This window comes from Pagrus pagrus, assembly GCF_965226575.1.
Source record: "Pagrus pagrus genome assembly, contig: HAP1_SCAFFOLD_87, whole genome shotgun sequence".
In the NCBI taxonomy this organism is placed as follows: Eukaryota; Metazoa; Chordata; class Actinopteri; order Spariformes; family Sparidae; genus Pagrus; species Pagrus pagrus.
This window is the reverse complement of record NW_028175376.1, coordinates 216,261-235,920: the sequence shown is the minus strand read 5'-3', so window position 1 is coordinate 235,920 and position 19,660 is coordinate 216,261.

Sequence of the window (19,660 nt, the reverse complement as noted above, 5' to 3'; positions counted from 1 at the left end):
GAAATTTCCCCCAGACGTGGTCCTATACTGGCTGAACGAGACACAGCAGTCCCCATCGGATTCGGGTGGAATTTGTATTTTTGGTGAATATTTTAGTGAAAGGGAGCCATTTTTCATGAAAACCTCGGCCGATTTTTTCAATAGCTTCCAGGTCTTTGGACCGATTGACTCGAAATTTCCCCCAGACGTGGTCCTATACTGGCTGAACGAGACACAGCAGTCCCCATCGGATTCGGGTGGAATTTGTATTTTTGGTGAATATTTTAATTAAAAGCTGCCATTTTTCATGAAAACCTCGGCCGATTTTTTCAATAGCTTCCAGGTCTTTGGACCGATTGACTCGAAATTTCCCCCAGACGTGGTCCTATACTGGCTGAACGAGACACAGCAGTCCCCATTGGATTCGGGTGGAATTTGTATTTTTGGTGAATATTTTAGTGAAAGGGAGCCATTTTTCATGAAAACCTCGGCCCATTTTTTCAATAGCTTCCAGGTCTTTGGACCGATTGACTCGAAATTTCCCCCAGACGTGGTCCTATACTGGCTGAACGAGACACAGCAGTCCCCATTGGATTCGGGTGGAATTTGTATTTTTGGTGAATATTTTATTTAAAAGCTGCCATTTTTCATGAAAACCTCGGCCGATTTTTTCAATAGCTTCCAGGTCTTTGGACCGATTGACTCGAAATTTCCCCCAGACGTGGTCCTATACTGGCTGAACGAGACACAGCAGTCCCCATTGGATTCGGGTGGAATTTGTATTTTTGGTGAATATTTTAGTGAAAGGGAGCCATTTTTCATGAAAACCTCGGCCCATTTTTTCAATAGCTTCCAGGTCTTTGGACCGATTGACTCGAAATTTCCCCAGACGTGGTCCTATACTGGCTGAACGAGACACAGCAGTCCCCATTGGATTCGGGTGGAATTTGTATTTTTGGTGAATATTTTATTTAAAAGCTGCCATTTTTCATGAAAACCTCGGCCGATTTTTTCAATAGCTTCCAGGTCTTTGGACCGATTGACTCGAAATTTCCCCCAGACGTGGTCCTATACTGGCTGAACGAGACACAGCAGTCCCCATTGGATTCGGGTGGAATTTGTATTTTTGGTGAATATTTTAATAAAAGCTGCCATTTTTCATGAAAACCTCGGCCGATTTTTTCAATAGCTTCCAGGTCTTTGGACCGATTGACTCGAAATTTCCCCCAGACGTGGTCCTATACTGGCTGAACGAGACACAGCAGTCCCCATTGGATTCGGGTGGAATTTGTATTTTTGGTGAATATTTTAGTGAAAGGGAGCCATTTTTCATGAAAACCTCGGCTGATTTTTTCAATAGCTTCCAGGTCTTTGGACCGATTGACTCGAAATTTCCCCCAGACGTGGTCCTATACTGGCTGAACGAGACACAGCAGTCCCCATTGGATTCGGGTGGAATTTGTATTTTTGGTGAATATTTTAATTAAAAGCTGCCATTTTTCATGAAAACCTCGGCCGATTTTTTCAATAGCTTCCAGGTCTTTGGACCGATTGACTCGAAATTTCCCCCAGACGTGGTCCTATACTGGCTGAACGAGACACAGCAGTCCCCATTGGATTCGGGTGGAATTTGTATTTTTGGTGAATATTTTATTTAAAAGCTGCCATTTTTCATGAAAACCTCGGCCGATTTTTTCAATAGCTTCCAGGTCTTTGGACCGATTGACTCGAAATTTCCCCCAGACGTGGTCCTATACTGGCTGAACGAGACACAGCAGTCCCCATTGGATTCGGGTGGAATTTGTATTTTTGGTGAATATTTTAATTAAAAGCTGCCATTTTTCATGAAAACCTCGGCCGATTTTTTCAATAGCTTCCAGGTCTTTGGACCGATTGACTCGAAATTTCCCCCAGACGTGGTCCTATACTGGCTGAACGAGACACAGCAGTCCCCATCGGATTCGGGTGGAATTTGTATTTTTGGTGAATATTTTAATTAAAAGCTGCCATTTTTCATGAAAACCTCGGCCGATTTTTTCAATAGCTTCCAGGTCTTTGGACCGATTGACTCGAAATTTCCCCCAGACGTGGTCCTATACTGGCTGAATGAGACACAGCAGTCCCCATCGGATTCGGGTGGAATTTGTATTTTTGGTGAATATTTTAATTAAAAGCTGCCATTTTTCATGAAAACCTCGGCCGATTTTTTCAATAGCTTCCAGGTCTTTGGACCGATTGACTCGAAATTTCCCCCAGACGTGGTCCTATACTGGCTGAACGAGACACAGCAGTCCCCATTGGATTCGGGTGGAATTTGTATTTTTGGTGAATATTTTAGTGAAAGGGAGCCATTTTTCATGAAAACCTTGGCCGATTTTTTCAATAGCTTCCAGGTCTTTGGACCGATTGACTCGAAATTTCCCCCAGACGTGGTCCTATACTGGCTGAACGAGACACAGCAGTCCCCATTGGATTCGGGTGGAATTTGTATTTTTGGTGAATATTTTAGTGAAAGGGAGCCATTTTTCATGAAAACCTCGGCCGATTTTTTCAATAGCTTCCAGGTCTTTGGACCGATTGACTCGAAATTTCCCCCAGACGTGGTCCTATACTGGCTGAACGAGACACAGCAGTCCCCATTGGATTCGGGTGGAATTTGTATTTTTGGTGAATATTTTAGTGAAAGGGAGCCATTTTTCATGAAAACCTCGGCCGATTTTTTCAATAGCTTCCAGGTCTTTGGACCGATTGACTCGAAATTTCCCCCAGACGTGGTCCTATACTGGCTGAACGAGACACAGCAGTCCCCATTGGATTCGGGTGGAATTTGTATTTTTGGTGAATATTTTAGTGAAAGGGAGCCATTTTTCATGAAAACCTCGGCCGATTTTTTCAATAGCTTCCAGGTCTTTGGACCGATTGACTCGAAATTTCCCCCAGACGTGGTCCTATACTGGCTGAACGAGACACAGCAGTCCCCATTGGATTCGGGTGGAATTTGTATTTTTGGTGAATATTTTAGTGAAAGGGAGCCATTTTTCATGAAAACCTCGGCCGATTTTTTCAATAGCTTCCAGGTCTTTGGACCGATTGACTCGAAATTTCCCCCAGACGTGGTCCTATACTGGCTGAACGAGACACAGCAGTCCCCATCGGATTCGGGTGGAATTTGTATTTTTGGTGAATATTTTAATTAAAAGCTGCCATTTTTCATGAAAACCTCGGCCGATTTTTTCAATAGCTTCCAGGTCTTTGGACCGATTGACTCGAAATTTCCCCCAGACGTGGTCCTATACTGGCTGAACGAGACACAGCAGTCCCCATCGGATTCGGGTGGAATTTGTATTTTTGGTGAATATTTTAATTAAAAGCTGCCATTTTTCATGAAAACCTCGGCCGATTTTTTCAATAGCTTCCAGGTCTTTGGACCGATTGACTCGAAATTTCCCCCAGACGTGGTCCTATACTGGCTGAACGAGACACAGCAGTCCCCATCGGATTCGGGTGGAATTTGTATTTTTGGTGAATATTTTAGTGAAAGGGAGCCATTTTTCATGAAAACCTCGGCCGATTTTTTCAATAGCTTCCAGGTCTTTGGACCGATTGACTCGAAATTTCCCCCAGACGTGGTCCTATACTGGCTGAACGAGACACAGCAGTCCCCATTGGATTCGGGTGGAATTTGTATTTTTGGTGAATATTTTAGTGAAAGGGAGCCATTTTTCATGAAAACCTCGGCCGATTTTTTCAATAGCTTCCAGGTCTTTGGACCGATTGACTCGAAATTTCCCCCAGACGTGGTCCTATACTGGCTGAACGAGACACAGCAGTCCCCATTGGATTCGGGTGGAATTTGTATTTTTGGTGAATATTTTAGTGAAAGGGAGCCATTTTTCATGAAAACCTCGGCCGATTTTTTCAATAGCTTCCAGGTCTTTGGACCGATTGACTCGAAATTTCCCCCAGACGTGGTCCTATACTGGCTGAACGAGACACAGCAGTCCCCATTGGATTCGGGTGGAATTTGTATTTTTGGTGAATATTTTAATTAAAAGCTGCCATTTTTCATGAAAACCTCGGCCGATTTTTTCAATAGCTTCCAGGTCTTTGGACCGATTGACTCGAAATTTCCCCCAGACGTGGTCCTATACTGGCTGAACGAGACACAGCAGTCCCCATCGGATTCGGGTGGAATTTGTATTTTTGGTGAATATTTTAGTGAAAGGGAGCCATTTTTCATGAAAACCTCGGCCGATTTTTTCAATAGCTTCCAGGTCTTTGGACCGATTGACTCGAAATTTCCCCCAGACGTGGTCCTATACTGGCTGAACGAGACACAGCAGTCCCCATTGGATTCGGGTGGAATTTGTATTTTTGGTGAATATTTTAGTGAAAGGGAGCCATTTTTCATGAAAACCTTGGCCGATTTTTTCAATAGCTTCCAGGTCTTTGGACCGATTGACTCGAAATTTCCCCCAGACGTGGTCCTATACTGGCTGAACGAGACACAGCAGTCCCCATTGGATTCGGGTGGAATTTGTATTTATGGTGAATATTTTAGTGAAAGGGAGCCATTTTTCATGAAAACCTCGGCCGATTTTTTCAATAGCTTCCAGGTCTTTGGACCGATTGACTCGAAATTTCCCCCAGACGTGGTCCTATACTGGCTGAACGAGACACAGCAGTCCCCATTGGATTCGGGTGGAATTTGTATTTTTGGTGAATATTTTAGTGAAAGGGAGCCATTTTTCATGAAAACCTCGGCTGATTTTTTCAATAGCTTCCAGGTCTTTGGACCGATTGACTCGAAATTTCCCCCAGACGTGGTCCTATACTGGCTGAACGAGACACAGCAGTCCCCATTGGATTCGGGTGGAATTTGTATTTTTGGTGAATATTTTAATTAAAAGCTGCCATTTTTCATGAAAACCTCGGCCGATTTTTTCAATAGCTTCCAGGTCTTTGGACCGATTGACTCGAAATTTCCCCCAGACGTGGTCCTATACTGGCTGAACGAGACACAGCAGTCCCCATTGGATTCGGGTGGAATTTGTATTTTTGGTGAATATTTTAGTGAAAGGGAGCCATTTTTCATGAAAACCTCGGCCGATTTTTTCAATAGCTTCCAGGTCTTTGGACCGATTGACTCGAAATTTCCCCCAGACGTGGTCCTATACTGGCTGAACGAGACACAGCAGTCCCCATTGGATTCGGGTGGAATTTGTATTTTTGGTGAATATTTTATTTAAAAGCTGCCATTTTTCATGAAAACCTCGGCCGATTTTTTCAATAGCTTCCAGGTCTTTGGACCGATTGACTCGAAATTTCCCCCAGACGTGGTCCTATACTGGCTGAACGAGACACAGCAGTCCCCATTGGATTCGGGTGGAATTTGTATTTTTGGTGAATATTTTAATTAAAAGCTGCCATTTTTCATGAAAACCTCGGCCGATTTTTTCAATAGCTTCCAGGTCTTTGGACCGATTGACTCGAAATTTCCCCCAGACGTGGTCCTATACTGGCTGAACGAGACACAGCAGTCCCCATTGGATTCGGGTGGAATTTGTATTTTTGGTGAATATTTTAGTGAAAGGGAGCCATTTTTCATGAAAACCTCGGCTGATTTTTTCAATAGCTTCCAGGTCTTTGGACCGATTGACTCGAAATTTCCCCCAGACGTGGTCCTATACTGGCTGAACGAGACACAGCAGTCCCCATTGGATTCGGGTGGAATTTGTATTTTTGGTGAATATTTTAATTAAAAGCTGCCATTTTTCATGAAAACCTCGGCCGATTTTTTCAATAGCTTCCAGGTCTTTGGACCGATTGACTCGAAATTTCCCCCAGACGTGGTCCTATACTGGCTGAACGAGACACAGCAGTCCCCATTGGATTCGGGTGGAATTTGTATTTTTGGTGAATATTTTAGTGAAAGGGAGCCATTTTTCATGAAAACCTCGGCCGATTTTTTCAATAGCTTCCAGGTCTTTGGACCGATTGACTCGAAATTTCCCCCAGACGTGGTCCTATACTGGCTGAACGAGACACAGCAGTCCCCATTGGATTCGGGTGGAATTTGTATTTTTGGTGAATATTTTATTTAAAAGCTGCCATTTTTCATGAAAACCTCGGCCGATTTTTTCAATAGCTTCCAGGTCTTTGGACCGATTGACTCGAAATTTCCCCCAGACGTGGTCCTATACTGGCTGAACGAGACACAGCAGTCCCCATCGGATTCGGGTGGAACTTGTATTTTTGGTGAATATTTTAGTGAAAGGGAGCCATTTTTCATGAAAACCTCGGCCGATTTTTTCAATAGCTTCCAGGTCTTTGGACCGATTGACTCGAAATTTCCCCCAGACGTGGTCCTATACTGGCTGAACGAGACACAGCAGTCCCCATTGGATTCGGGTGGAATTTGTATTTTTGGTGAATATTTTAGTGAAAGGGAGCCATTTTTCATGAAAACCTTGGCCGATTTTTTCAATAGCTTCCAGGTCTTTGGACCGATTGACTCGAAATTTCCCCCAGACGTGGTCCTATACTGGCTGAACGAGACACAGCAGTCCCCATTGGATTCGGGTGGAATTTGTATTTTTGGTGAATATTTTAATTAAAAGCTGCCATTTTTCATGAAAACCTCGGCCGATTTTTTCAATAGCTTCCAGGTCTTTGGACCGATTGACTCGAAATTTCCCCCAGACGTGGTCCTATACTGGCTGAACGAGACACAGCAGTCCCCATCGGATTCGGGTGGAATTTGTATTTTTGGTGAATATTTTAGTGAAAGGGAGCCATTTTTCATGAAAACCTCGGCCGATTTTTTCAATAGCTTCCAGGTCTTTGGACCGATTGACTCGAAATTTCCCCAGACGTGGTCCTATACTGGCTGAACGAGACACAGCAGTCCCCATTGGATTCGGGTGGAATTTGTATTTTTGGTGAATATTTTAGTGAAAGGGAGCCATTTTTCATGAAAACCTTGGCCGATTTTTTCAATAGCTTCCAGGTCTTTGGACCGATTGACTCGAAATTTCCCCCAGACGTGGTCCTATACTGGCTGAACGAGACACAGCAGTCCCCATTGGATTCGGGTGGAATTTGTATTTATGGTGAATATTTTAGTGAAAGGGAGCCATTTTTCATGAAAACCTCGGCCGATTTTTTCAATAGCTTCCAGGTCTTTGGACCGATTGACTCGAAATTTCCCCCAGACGTGGTCCTATACTGGCTGAACGAGACACAGCAGTCCCCATTGGATTCGGGTGGAATTTGTATTTTTGGTGAATATTTTAGTGAAAGGGAGCCATTTTTCATGAAAACCTCGGCCCATTTTTTCAATAGCTTCCAGGTCTTTGGACCGATTGACTCGAAATTTCCCCCAGACGTGGTCCTATACTGGCTGAACGAGACACAGCAGTCCCCATTGGATTCGGGTGGAATTTGTATTTTTGGTGAATATTTTAGTGAAAGGGAGCCATTTTTCATGAAAACCTCGGCCCATTTTTTCAATAGCTTCCAGGTCTTTGGACCGATTGACTCGAAATTTCCCCAGACGTGGTCCTATACTGGCTGAACAAGACACAGCAGTCCCCATTGGATTCGGGTGGAATTTGTATTTTTGGTGAATATTTTAGTGAAAGGGAGCCATTTTTCATGAAAACCTCGGCCGATTTTTTCAATAGCTTCCAGGTCTTTGGACCGATTGACTCGAAATTTCCCCCAGACGTGGTCCTATACTGGCTGAACGAGACACAGCAGTCCCCATTGGATTCGGGTGGAATTTGTATTTTTGGTGAATATTTTATTTAAAAGCTGCCATTTTTCATGAAAACCTCGGCCGATTTTTTCAATAGCTTCCAGGTCTTTGGACCGATTGACTCGAAATTTCCCCCAGACGTGGTCCTATACTGGCTGAACGAGACACAGCAGTCCCCATTGGATTCGGGTGGAATTTGTATTTTTGGTGAATATTTTAGTGAAAGGGAGCCATTTTTCATGAAAACCTCGGCCAATTTTTTCAATAGCTTCCAGGTCTTTGGACCGATTGACTCGAAATTTCCCCCAGACGTGGTCCTATACTGGCTGAACGAGACACAGCAGTCCCCATTGGATTCGGGTGGAATTTGTATTTTTGGTGAATATTTTAGTGAAAGGGAGCCATTTTTCATGAAAACCTCGGCCGATTTTTTCAATAGCTTCCAGGTCTTTGGACCGATTGACTCGAAATTTCCCCCAGACGTGGTCCTATACTGGCTGAACGAGACACAGCAGTCCCCATTGGATTCGGGTGGAATTTGTATTTTTGGTGAATATTTTATTTAAAAGCTGCCATTTTTCATGAAAACCTCGGCCGATTTTTTCAATAGCTTCCAGGTCTTTGGACCGATTGACTCGAAATTTCCCCCAGACGTGGTCCTATACTGGCTGAACGAGACACAGCAGTCCCCATTGGATTCGGGTGGAATTTGTATTTTTGGTGAATATTTTAGTGAAAGGGAGCCATTTTTCATGAAAACCTCGGCCGATTTTTTCAATAGCTTCCAGGTCTTTGGACCGATTGACTCGAAATTTCCCCCAGACGTGGTCCTATACTGGCTGAACGAGACACAGCAGTCCCCATTGGATTCGGGTGGAATTTGTATTTTTGGTGAATATTTTAGTGAAAGGGAGCCATTTTTCATGAAAACCTCGGCCGATTTTTTCAATAGCTTCCAGGTCTTTGGACCGATTGACTCGAAATTTCCCCCAGACGTGGTCCTATACTGGCTGAACGAGACACAGCAGTCCCCATTGGATTCGGGTGGAATTTGTATTTTTGGTGAATATTTTAGTGAAAGGGAGCCATTTTTCATGAAAACCTCGGCCGATTTTTTCAATAGCTTCCAGGTCTTTGGACCGATTGACTCGAAATTTCCCCCAGACGTGGTCCTATACTGGCTGAACGAGACACAGCAGTCCCCATTGGATTCGGGTGGAATTTGTATTTTTGGTGAATATTTTAGTGAAAGGGAGCCATTTTTCATGAAAACCTCGGCCGATTTTTTCAATAGCTTCCAGGTTTTTGGACCGATTGACTCGAAATTTCCCCCAGACGTGGTCCTATACTGGCTGAACGAGACACAGCAGTCCCCATTGGATTCGGGTGGAATTTGTATTTTTGGTGAATATTTTAGTGAAAGGGAGCCATTTTTCATGAAAACCTCGGCCGATTTTTTCAATAGCTTCCAGGTCTTTGGACCGATTGACTCGAAATTTCCCCCAGACGTGGTCCTATACTGGCTGAACGAGACACAGCAGTCCCCATTGGATTCGGGTGGAATTTGTATTTTTGGTGAATATTTTAGTGAAAGGGAGCCATTTTTCATGAAAACCTCGGCCGATTTTTTCAATAGCTTCCAGGTTTTTGGACCGATTGACTCGAAATTTCCCCCAGACGTGGTCCTATACTGGCTGAACGAGACACAGCAGTCCCCATTGGATTCGGGTGGAATTTGTATTTTTGGTGAATATTTTAGTGAAAGGGAGCCATTTTTCATGAAAACCTCGGCCGATTTTTTCAATAGCTTCCAGGTCTTTGGACCGATTGACTCGAAATTTCCCCCAGACGTGGTCCTATACTGGCTGAACGAGACACAGCAGTCCCCATTGGATTCGGGTGGAATTTGTATTTTTGGTGAATATTTTAGTGAAAGGGAGCCATTTTTCATGAAAACCTCGGCCGATTTTTTCAATAGCTTCCAGGTCTTTGGACCGATTGACTCGAAATTTCCCCCAGACGTGGTCCTATACTGGCTGAACGAGACACAGCAGTCCCCATTGGATTCGGGTGGAATTTGTATTTTTGGTGAATATTTTAGTGAAAGGGAGCCATTTTTCATGAAAACCTCGGCCGATTTTTTCAATAGCTTCCAGGTCTTTGGACCGATTGACTCGAAATTTCCCCCAGACGTGGTCCTATACTGGCTGAACGAGACACAGCAGTCCCCATTGGATTCGGGTGGAATTTGTATTTTTGGTGAATATTTTAGTGAAAGGGAGCCATTTTTCATGAAAACCTCGGCCGATTTTTTCAATAGCTTCCAGGTCTTTGGACCGATTGACTCGAAATTTCCCCCAGACGTGGTCCTATACTGGCTGAACGAGACACAGCAGTCCCCATTGGATTCGGGTGGAATTTGTATTTTTGGTGAATATTTTAGTGAAAGGGAGCCATTTTTCATGAAAACCTCGGCCGATTTTTTCAATAGCTTCCAGGTCTTTGGACCGATTGACTCGAAATTTCCCCCAGACGTGGTCCTATACTGGCTGAACGAGACACAGCAGTCCCCATTGGATTCGGGTGGAATTTGTATTTTTGGTGAATATTTTAGTGAAAGGGAGCCATTTTTCATGAAAACCTCGGCCGATTTTTTCAATAGCTTCCAGGTCTTTGGACCGATTGACTCGAAATTTCCCCCAGACGTGGTCCTATACTGGCTGAACGAGACACAGCAGTCCCCATTGGATTCGGGTGGAATTTGTATTTTTGGTGAATATTTTAGTGAAAGGGAGCCATTTTTCATGAAAACCTCGGCCGATTTTTTCAATAGCTTCCAGGTCTTTGGACCGATTGACTCGAAATTTCCCCCAGACGTGGTCCTATACTGGCTGAACGAGACACAGCAGTCCCCATTGGATTCGGGTGGAATTTGTATTTTTGGTGAATATTTTAGTGAAAGGGAGCCATTTTTCATGAAAACCTCGGCCGATTTTTTCAATAGCTTCCAGGTCTTTGGACCGATTGACTCGAAATTTCCCCCAGACGTGGTCCTATACTGGCTGAACGAGACACAGCAGTCCCCATTGGATTCGGGTGGAATTTGTATTTTTGGTGAATATTTTAATTAAAAGCTGCCATTTTTCATGAAAACCTCGGCCAATTTTTTCAATAGCTTCCAGGTCTTTGGACCGATTGACTCGAAATTTCCCCCAGACGTGGTCCTATACTGGCTGAACGAGACACAGCAGTCCCCATTGGATTCGGGTGGAATTTGTATTTTTGGTGAATATTTTAGTGAAAGGGAGCCATTTTTCATGAAAACCTCGGCCGATTTTTTCAATAGCTTCCAGGTCTTTGGACCGATTGACTCGAAATTTCCCCCAGACGTGGTCCTATACTGGCTGAACGAGACACAGCAGTCCCCATTGGATTCGGGTGGAATTTGTATTTTTGGTGAATATTTTAGTGAAAGGGAGCCATTTTTCATGAAAACCTCGGCCGATTTTGTCAATAGCTTCCAGGTCTTTGGACCGATTGACTCGAAATTTCCCCCAGACGTGGTCCTATACTGGCTGAACGAGACACAGCAGTCCCCATTGGATTTGGGTGGAATTTGTATTTTTGGTGAATATTTTAGTGAAAGGGAGCCATTTTTCATGAAAACCTCGGCCGATTTTGTCAATAGCTTCCAGGTCTTTGGACCGATTGACTCGAAATTTCCCCCAGACGTGGTCCTATACTGGCTGAACGAGACACAGCAGTCCCCATTGGATTTGGGTGGAATTTGTATTTTTGGTGAATATTTTAGTGAAAGGGAGCCATTTTTCATGAAAACCTCGGCCGATTATTTCAATAGCTTCCAGGTCTTTGGACCGATTGACTCAAAATTTCCCCCAGACGTGGTCCTATACTGGCTGAACGAGACACAGCAGTCCCCATTGGATTCGGGTGGACTTTGTATTTTTGGTGAATATTTTAGTGAGAGGGACAATGTTTCATGAGGCTGGCTTACGGCTGGGCTTAGGGTTAGGGTTAGGGTTAGGGCTATGGGGCTAGGGTCAGGGTTATGGGGCTAGGGCTAGGGTTACGGTCATCTTTTGACCGATTGACTCGAAATTGCACACAAATGTTGTCCATACTGGCGAAAGAAAGGCCAGCAGTTTTTATTGGATTTTGGTGAAATTTGTATTTTTGGTGAATTTTTTAATGAAAAAAGTTGCCTTTTTCATGAAAACGTCGGCCGATTTTTTCAATAGCTTCCAGGTCTTTGGACCGATTGACTCGAAATTTCTCCCAGACGTGGTCCTTTCCTTGCTGAACGAGACACAGCAGTCCCCATTGGATTCGGGCGGAATTTGTATTTTTGGTGAATATTTTAGTGAAAGGGAGCCATTTTTCATGAAAACCTCGGCCGATTTTTTCATTAGCTTCCAGGTCTTTGGACCGATTGACTCGAAATTTCCCCCAGACGTGGTCCTATACTGGCTGAACGAGACACAGCAGTCCCCATTGGATTCGGGCGGAATTTGTATTTTTGGTGAATATTTTAGTGAAAGGGAGCCATTTTTCATTAAAAACCTCGGCCGATCATTTCAATAGCTTCCAGGTCTTTGGACCGATTGACTGGAAATTTCCCCCAGACGTGGTCCTATACTGGCTGAACGAGACACAGCAGTCCCCATTGGATTCGGGTGGACTTTGTATTTTTGGTGAATATTTAGTGAGAGGGACAATGTTTCATGAGGCTGGCTTACGGCTGGGCTTAGGGTTAGGGTTAGGGTTAGGGTTATGAGGCTAGGGTTTGGGTTATGGGGCTAGGGTTAGGGTTACGGTCATCTTCTGACCGATTGACTCGAAATTGCACACAAATGTTGTCCATACTGGCGAAAGAAAGGCCAACAGTTTTTATTGGATTTTGGTGAAATTTGTATTTTTGGTGAATTTTTTAATGAAAAAAGTTGCCTTTTTCATGAAAACGTCGGCCGATTTTTTCAATAGCTTCCAGGTCTTTGGACCGATTGACTCGAAATTTCTCCCAGATGTGGCCCTATACTGGCTGAACGAGACACAGCAGTCCCCATTGGAATCGGGTGGAATTTGTTTTTTTGGTGAATTTTTTAATGAAAAAAGTTGCCTTTTTCATGAAAACGTCGGCCGATTTTTTCAATAGCTTCCAGGTCTTTGGACCGATTGACTCGAAATTTCTCCCAGATGTGGCCCTATACTGGCTGAACGAGACACAGCAGTCCCCATTGGAATCGGGTGGAATTTGTATTTTTGGTGAATATTTTAGTGAGAGGGACAATGTTTCATGAGGCTGGCTTAAGGCTGGGCTTAGGGTTAGGGTTAGGGTTATGGGGCTAGGGTTAGGGTTACGGTCATCTTTTGACCGATTGACTCGAAATTGCACACAAATGTTGTCCATACTGGCGAAAGAAAGGCCAGCAGTTTTTATTGGATTTTGGTGAAATTTGTATTTTTGGTGAATTTTTTAATGAAAAAAGTTGCCTTTTTCATGAAAACGTCGGCCGATTTTTTCAATAGCTTCCAGGTCTTTGGACCGATTGACTCGAAATTTCTCCCAGATGTGGCCCTATACTGGCTGAACGAGACACAGCAGTCCCCATTGGAATCGGGTGGAATTTGTATTTTTGGCGAATATTTTAGTGAGAGGGACAATGTTTCATGAGGCTGGCTTAAGGCTGGGCTTAGGGTTAGGGTTAGGGTTATGGGGCTAGGGTTAGGGTTATGGGGCTAGGGTTAGGGTTACGGTCATCTTCTGACCGATTGACTCGAAATTGCACACAAATGTTGTCCATACTGGCGAAAGAAAGGCCAGCAGTTTTAATTGGATTTTGGTGAAATTTGTATTTTTGGTGAATTTTTTAATGAAAAAAGTTGCCTTTTTCATGAAAACGTCGGCCGATTTTTTCAATAGCTTCCAGGTCTTTGGACCGATTGACTCGAAATTTCTCCCAGATGTGGCCCTATACTGGCTGAACGAGACACAGCAGTCCCCATTGGAATCGGGTGGAATTTGTATTTTTGGTGAATTTTTTAATGAAAAAAGTTGCCTATTTCATGAAAACGTCGGCCGATTTTTTCAATAGCTTCCAGGTCTTTGAACCGATTGACTCGAAATTTCTCCCAGATGTGGCCCTATACTGGCTGAACGAGACACAGCAGTCCCCATTGGAATCGGGTGGAATTTGTATTTTTGGTGAATATTTTAGTGAGAGGGACAATGTTTCATGAGGCTGGCTTAAGGCTGGGCTTAGGGTTAGGGTTATGGGGCTAGGGTTAGGGTTACGGTCATCTTTTGACCGATTGACTCGAAATTGCACACAAATGTTGTCCATACTGGCGAAAGAAAGGCCAGCAGTTTTTATTGGATTTTGGTGAAATTTGTATTTTTGGTGAATTTTTTAATGAAAAAAGTTGCCTTTTTCATGAAAACGTCGGCCGATTTTTTCAATAGCTTCCAGGTCTTTGGACCGATTGACTCGAAATTTCTCCCAGATGTGGCCCTATACTGGCTGAACGAGACACAGCAGTCCCCATTGGAATCGGTTGGAATTTGTATTTTTGGTGAATATTTTAGTGAGAGGGACAATGTTTCATGAGGCTGGCTTAAGGCTGGGCTTAGGGTTAGGGTTAGGGTTATGGGGCTAGGGTTAGGGTTACGGTCATCTTTTGACCGATTGACTCGAAATTGCACACAAATGTTGTCCATACTGGCGAAAGAAAGGCCAGCAGTTTTTATTGGATTTTGGTGAAATTTGTATTTTTGGTGAATATTTTAGTGAGAGGGACAATGTTTCATGAGGCTGGCTTAAGGCTGGGCTTAGGGTTAGGGTTATGGGGCTAGGGTTAGGGTTATGGGGCTAGGGTTAGGGTTACGGTCATCTTTTGACCGATTGACTCGAAATTGCACACAAATGTTGTCCATACTGGCGAAAGAAAGGCCAGCAGTTTTTATTGGATTTTGGTGAAATTTGTATTTTTGGTGAATTTTTTAATGAAAAAAGTTGCCTTTTTCATGAAAACGTCGGCCGATTTTTTCAATAGCTTCCAGGTCTTTGGACCGATTGACTCGAAATTTCTCCCAGATGTGGCCCTATACTGGCTGAACGAGACACAGCAGTCCCCATTGGAATCGGGTGGAATTTGTATTTTTGGTGAATATTTTAGTGAGAGGGACAATGTTTCATGAGGCTGGCTTAAGGCTGGGCTTAGGGTTAGGGTTAGGGTTATGGGGCTAGGGTTAGGGTTATGGGGCTAGGGTTAGGGTTACGGTCTTTGGACCGATTGACTCGAAATTGCACACAAATGTTGTCCATACTGGCGAAAGAAAGGCCAGCAGTTTTTATTGGATTTTGGTGAAATTTGTATTTTTGGTGAATTTTTTAATGAAAAAAGTTGCCTTTTTCATGAAAACGTTGGCCGATTTTTTCAATAGCTTCCAGGTCTTTGGACCGATTGACTCGAAATTTCTCCCAGATGTGGCCCTATACTGGCTGAACGAGACACAGCAGTCCCCATTGGAATCGGGTGGAATTTGTATTTTTGGTGAATATTTTAGTGAGAGGGACAATGTTTCATGAGGCTGGCTTAAGGCTGGGCTTAGGGTTAGGGTTAGGGTTAGGGTTATGGGGCTAGGGTTAGGGTTATGGGGCTAGGGTTAGGGTTACGGTCATCTTCTGACCGATTGACTCGAAATTGCACACAAATGTTGTCCATACTGGCGAAAGAAAGGCCAGCAGTCTTAATTGGATTTTGGTGAAATTTGTATTTTTGGTGAATTTTTTAATGAAAAAAGTTGCCTTTTTCATGAAAACGTTGGCCGATTTTTTCAATAGCTTCCAGGTCTTTGGACCGATTGACTCGAAATTTCTCCCAGATGTGGCCCTATACTGGCTGAACGAGACACAGCAGTCCCCATTGGAATCGGGTGGAATTTGTATTTTTGGTGAATATTTTAGTGAGAGGGACAATGTTTCATGAGGCTGGCTTAAGGCTGGGCTTAGGGTTAGGGTTAGGGTTAGGGTTATGGGGCTAGGGTTAGGGTTATGGGGCTAGGGTTAGGGTTACGGTCATCTTCTGACCGATTGACTCGAAATTGCACACAAATGTTGTCCATACTGGCGAAAGAAAGGCCAGCAGTTTTTATTGGATTTTGGTGAAATTTGTATTTTTGGTGAATATTTTAGTGAGAGGGACAATGTTTCATGAGGCTGGCTTAAGGCTGGGCTTAGGGTTAGGGTTATGGGGCTAGGGTTAGGGTTATGGGGCTAGGGTTAGGGTTACGGTCATCTTTTGACCGATTGACTCGAAATTGCACACAAATGTTGTCCATACTGGCGAAAGAAAGGCCAGCAGTTTTTATTGGATTTTGGTGAAATTTGTATTTTTGGTGAATTTTTTAATGAAAAAAGTTGCCTTTTTCATGAAAACGTCGGCCGATTTTTTCAATAGCTTCCAGGTCTTTGGACCGATTGACTCGAAATTTCCCCCAGACGTGGTCCTATACTGGCTGAACGAGACACAGCAGTCCCCATTGGATTCGGGTGGAATTTGTATTTTTGGTGAATATTTTAGTGAAAGGGAGCCATTTTTCATGAAAACCTCGGCCAATTTTTTCAATAGCTTCCAGGTCTTTGGACCGATTGACTCGAAATTTCCCCCAGACGTGGTCCTATACTGGCTGAACGAGACACAGCAGTCCCCATTGGATTCGGGTGGAATTTGTATTTTTGGTGAATATTTTAGTGAAAGGGAGCCATTTTTCATGAAAACCTCGGCCAATTTTTTCAATAGCTTCCAGGTCTTTGGACCGATTGACTCGAAATTTCCCCCAGACGCGGTCCTATACTGGCTGAACGAGACACAGCAGTCCCCATTGGATTCGGGTGGAATTTGTATTTTTGGTGAATATTTTAGTGAAAGGGAGCCATTTTTCATGAAAACCTCGGCCGATTTTTTCAATAGCTTCCAGGTCTTTGGACCGATTGACTCGAAATTTCCCCCAGACGTGGTCCTATACTGGCTGAACGAGACACAGCAGTCCCCATTGGATTCGGGTGGAATTTGTATTTTTGGTGAATATTTTAGTGAAAGGGAGCCATTTTTCATGAAAACCTCGGCCGATTTTTTCAATAGCTTCCAGGTCTTTGGACCGATTGACTCGAAATTTCCCCCAGACGTGGTCCTATACTGGCTGAACGAGACACAGCAGTCCCCATTGGATTCGGGTGGAATTTGTATTTTTGGTGAATATTTTAGTGAAAGGGAGCCATTTTTCATGAAAACCTCGGCCGATTTTTTCAATAGCTTCCAGGTCTTTGGACCGATTGACTCGAAATTTCCCCCAGACGTGGTCCTATACTGGCTGAACGAGACACAGCAGTCCCCATTGGATTCGGGTGGAATTTGTATTTTTGGTGAATATTTTAGTGAAAGGGAGCCATTTTTCATGAAAACCTCGGCCGATTTTTTCAATAGCTTCCAGGTCTTTGGACCGATTGACTCGAAATTTCCCCCAGACGTGGTCCTATACTGGCTGAACGAGACACAGCAGTCCCCATTGGATTCGGGTGGAATTTGTATTTTTGGTGAATATTTTATTTAAAAGCTGCCATTTTTCATGAAAACCTCGGCCGATTTTTTCAATAGCTTCCAGGTCTTTGGACCGATTGACTCGAAATTTCCCCCAGACGTGGTCCTATACTGGCTGAACGAGACACAGCAGTCCCCATCGGATTCGGGTGGAATTTGTATTTTTGGTGAATATTTTAGTGAAAGGGAGCCATTTTTCATGAAAACCTCGGCCGATTTTTTCAATAGCTTCCAGGTCTTTGGACCGATTGACTCGAAATTTCCCCCAGACGTGGTCCTATACTGGCTGAACGAGACACAGCAGTCCCCATTGGATTCGGGTGGAATTTGTATTTTTGGTGAATATTTTAGTGAAAGGGAGCTATTTTTCATGAAAACCTCGGCCAATTTTTTCAATAGCTTCCAGGTCTTTGGACCGATTGACTCGAAATTTCCCCCAGACGTGGTCCTATACTGGCTGAACGAGACACAGCAGTCCCCATTGGATTCGGGTGGAATTTGTATTTTTGGTGAATATTTTAGTGAAAGGGAGCCATTTTTCATGAAAACCTCGGCTGATTTTTTCAATAGCTTCCAGGTCTTTGGACCGATTGACTCGAAATTTCCCCCAGACGTGGTCCTATACTGGCTGAACGAGACACAGCAGTCCCCATTGGATTCGGGTGGAATTTGTATTTTTGGTGAATATTTTAGTGAAAGGGAGCCATTTTTCATGAAAACCTCGGCCGATTTTTTCAATAGCTTCCAGGTCTTTGGACCGATTGACTCGAAATTTCCCCCAGACGTGGTCCTATACTGGCTGAACGAGACACAGCAGTCCCCATTGGATTCGGGTGGAATTTGTATTTTTGGTGAATATTTTAGTGAAAGGGAGCCATTTTTCATGAAAACCTCGGCCGATTTTTTCAATAGCTTCCAGGTCTTTGGACCGATTGACTCGAAATTTCCCCCAGACGTGGTCCTATACTGGCTGAACGAGACACAGCAGTCCCCATTGGATTCGGGTGGAATTTGTATTTTTGGTGAATATTTTAGTGAAAGGGAGCCATTTTTCATGAAAACCTCGGCCAATTTTTTCAATAGCTTCCAGGTCTTTGGACCGATTGACTCGAAATTTCCCCCAGACGTGGTCCTATACTGGCTGAACGAGACACAGCAGTCCCCATTGGATTCGGGTGGAATTTGTATTTTTGGTGAATATTTTAGTGAAAGGGAGCCATTTTTCATGAAAACCTCGGCCAATTTTTTCAATAGCTTCCAGGTCTTTGGACCGATTGACTCGAAATTTCCCCCAGACGCGGTCCTATACTGGCTGAACGAGACACAGCAGTCCCCATTGGATTCGGGTGGAATTTGTATTTTTGGTGAATATTTTAGTGAAAGGGAGCCATTTTTCATGAAAACCTCGGCCGATTTTTTCAATAGCTTCCAGGTCTTTGGACCGATTGACTCGAAATTTCCCCCAGACGTGGTCCTATACTGGCTGAACGAGACACAGCAGTCCCCATTGGATTCGGGTGGAATTTGTATTTTTGGTGAATATTTTAGTGAAAGGGAGCCATTTTTCATGAAAACCTCGGCCGATTTTTTCAATAGCTTCCAGGTCTTTGGACCGATTGACTCGAAATTTCCCCCAGACGTGGTCCTATACTGGCTGAACGAGACACAGCAGTCCCCATTGGATTCGGGTGGAATTTGTATTTTTGGTGAATATTTTAGTGAAAGGGAGCCATTTTTCATGAAAACCTCGGCCGATTTTTTCAATAGCTTCCAGGTCTTTGGACCGATTGACTCGAAATTTCCCCCAGACGTGGTCCTATACTGGCTGAACGAGACACAGCAGTCCCCATTGGATTCGGGTGGAATTTGTATTTTTGGTGAATATTTTAGTGAAAGGGAGCCATTTTTCATGAAAACCACGGCCGATTTTTTCAATAGCTTCCAGGTCTTTGGACCGATTGACTCGAAATTTCCCCCAGACGCGGTCCTATACTGGCTGAACGAGACACAGCAGTCCCCATTGGATTCGGGTGGAATTTGTATTTTTGGTGAATATTTTAGTGAAAGGGAGCCATTTTTCATGAAAACCTCGGCCGATTTTTTCAATAGCTTCCAGGTCTTTGGACCGATTGACTCGAAATTTCCCCCAGACGTGGTCCTATACTGGCTGAACGAGACACAGCAGTCCCCATTGGATTCGGGTGGAATTTGTATTTTTGGTGAATATTTTATTTAAAAGCTGCCATTTTTCATGAAAACCTCGGCCGATTTTTTCAATAGCTTCCAGGTCTTTGGACCGATTGA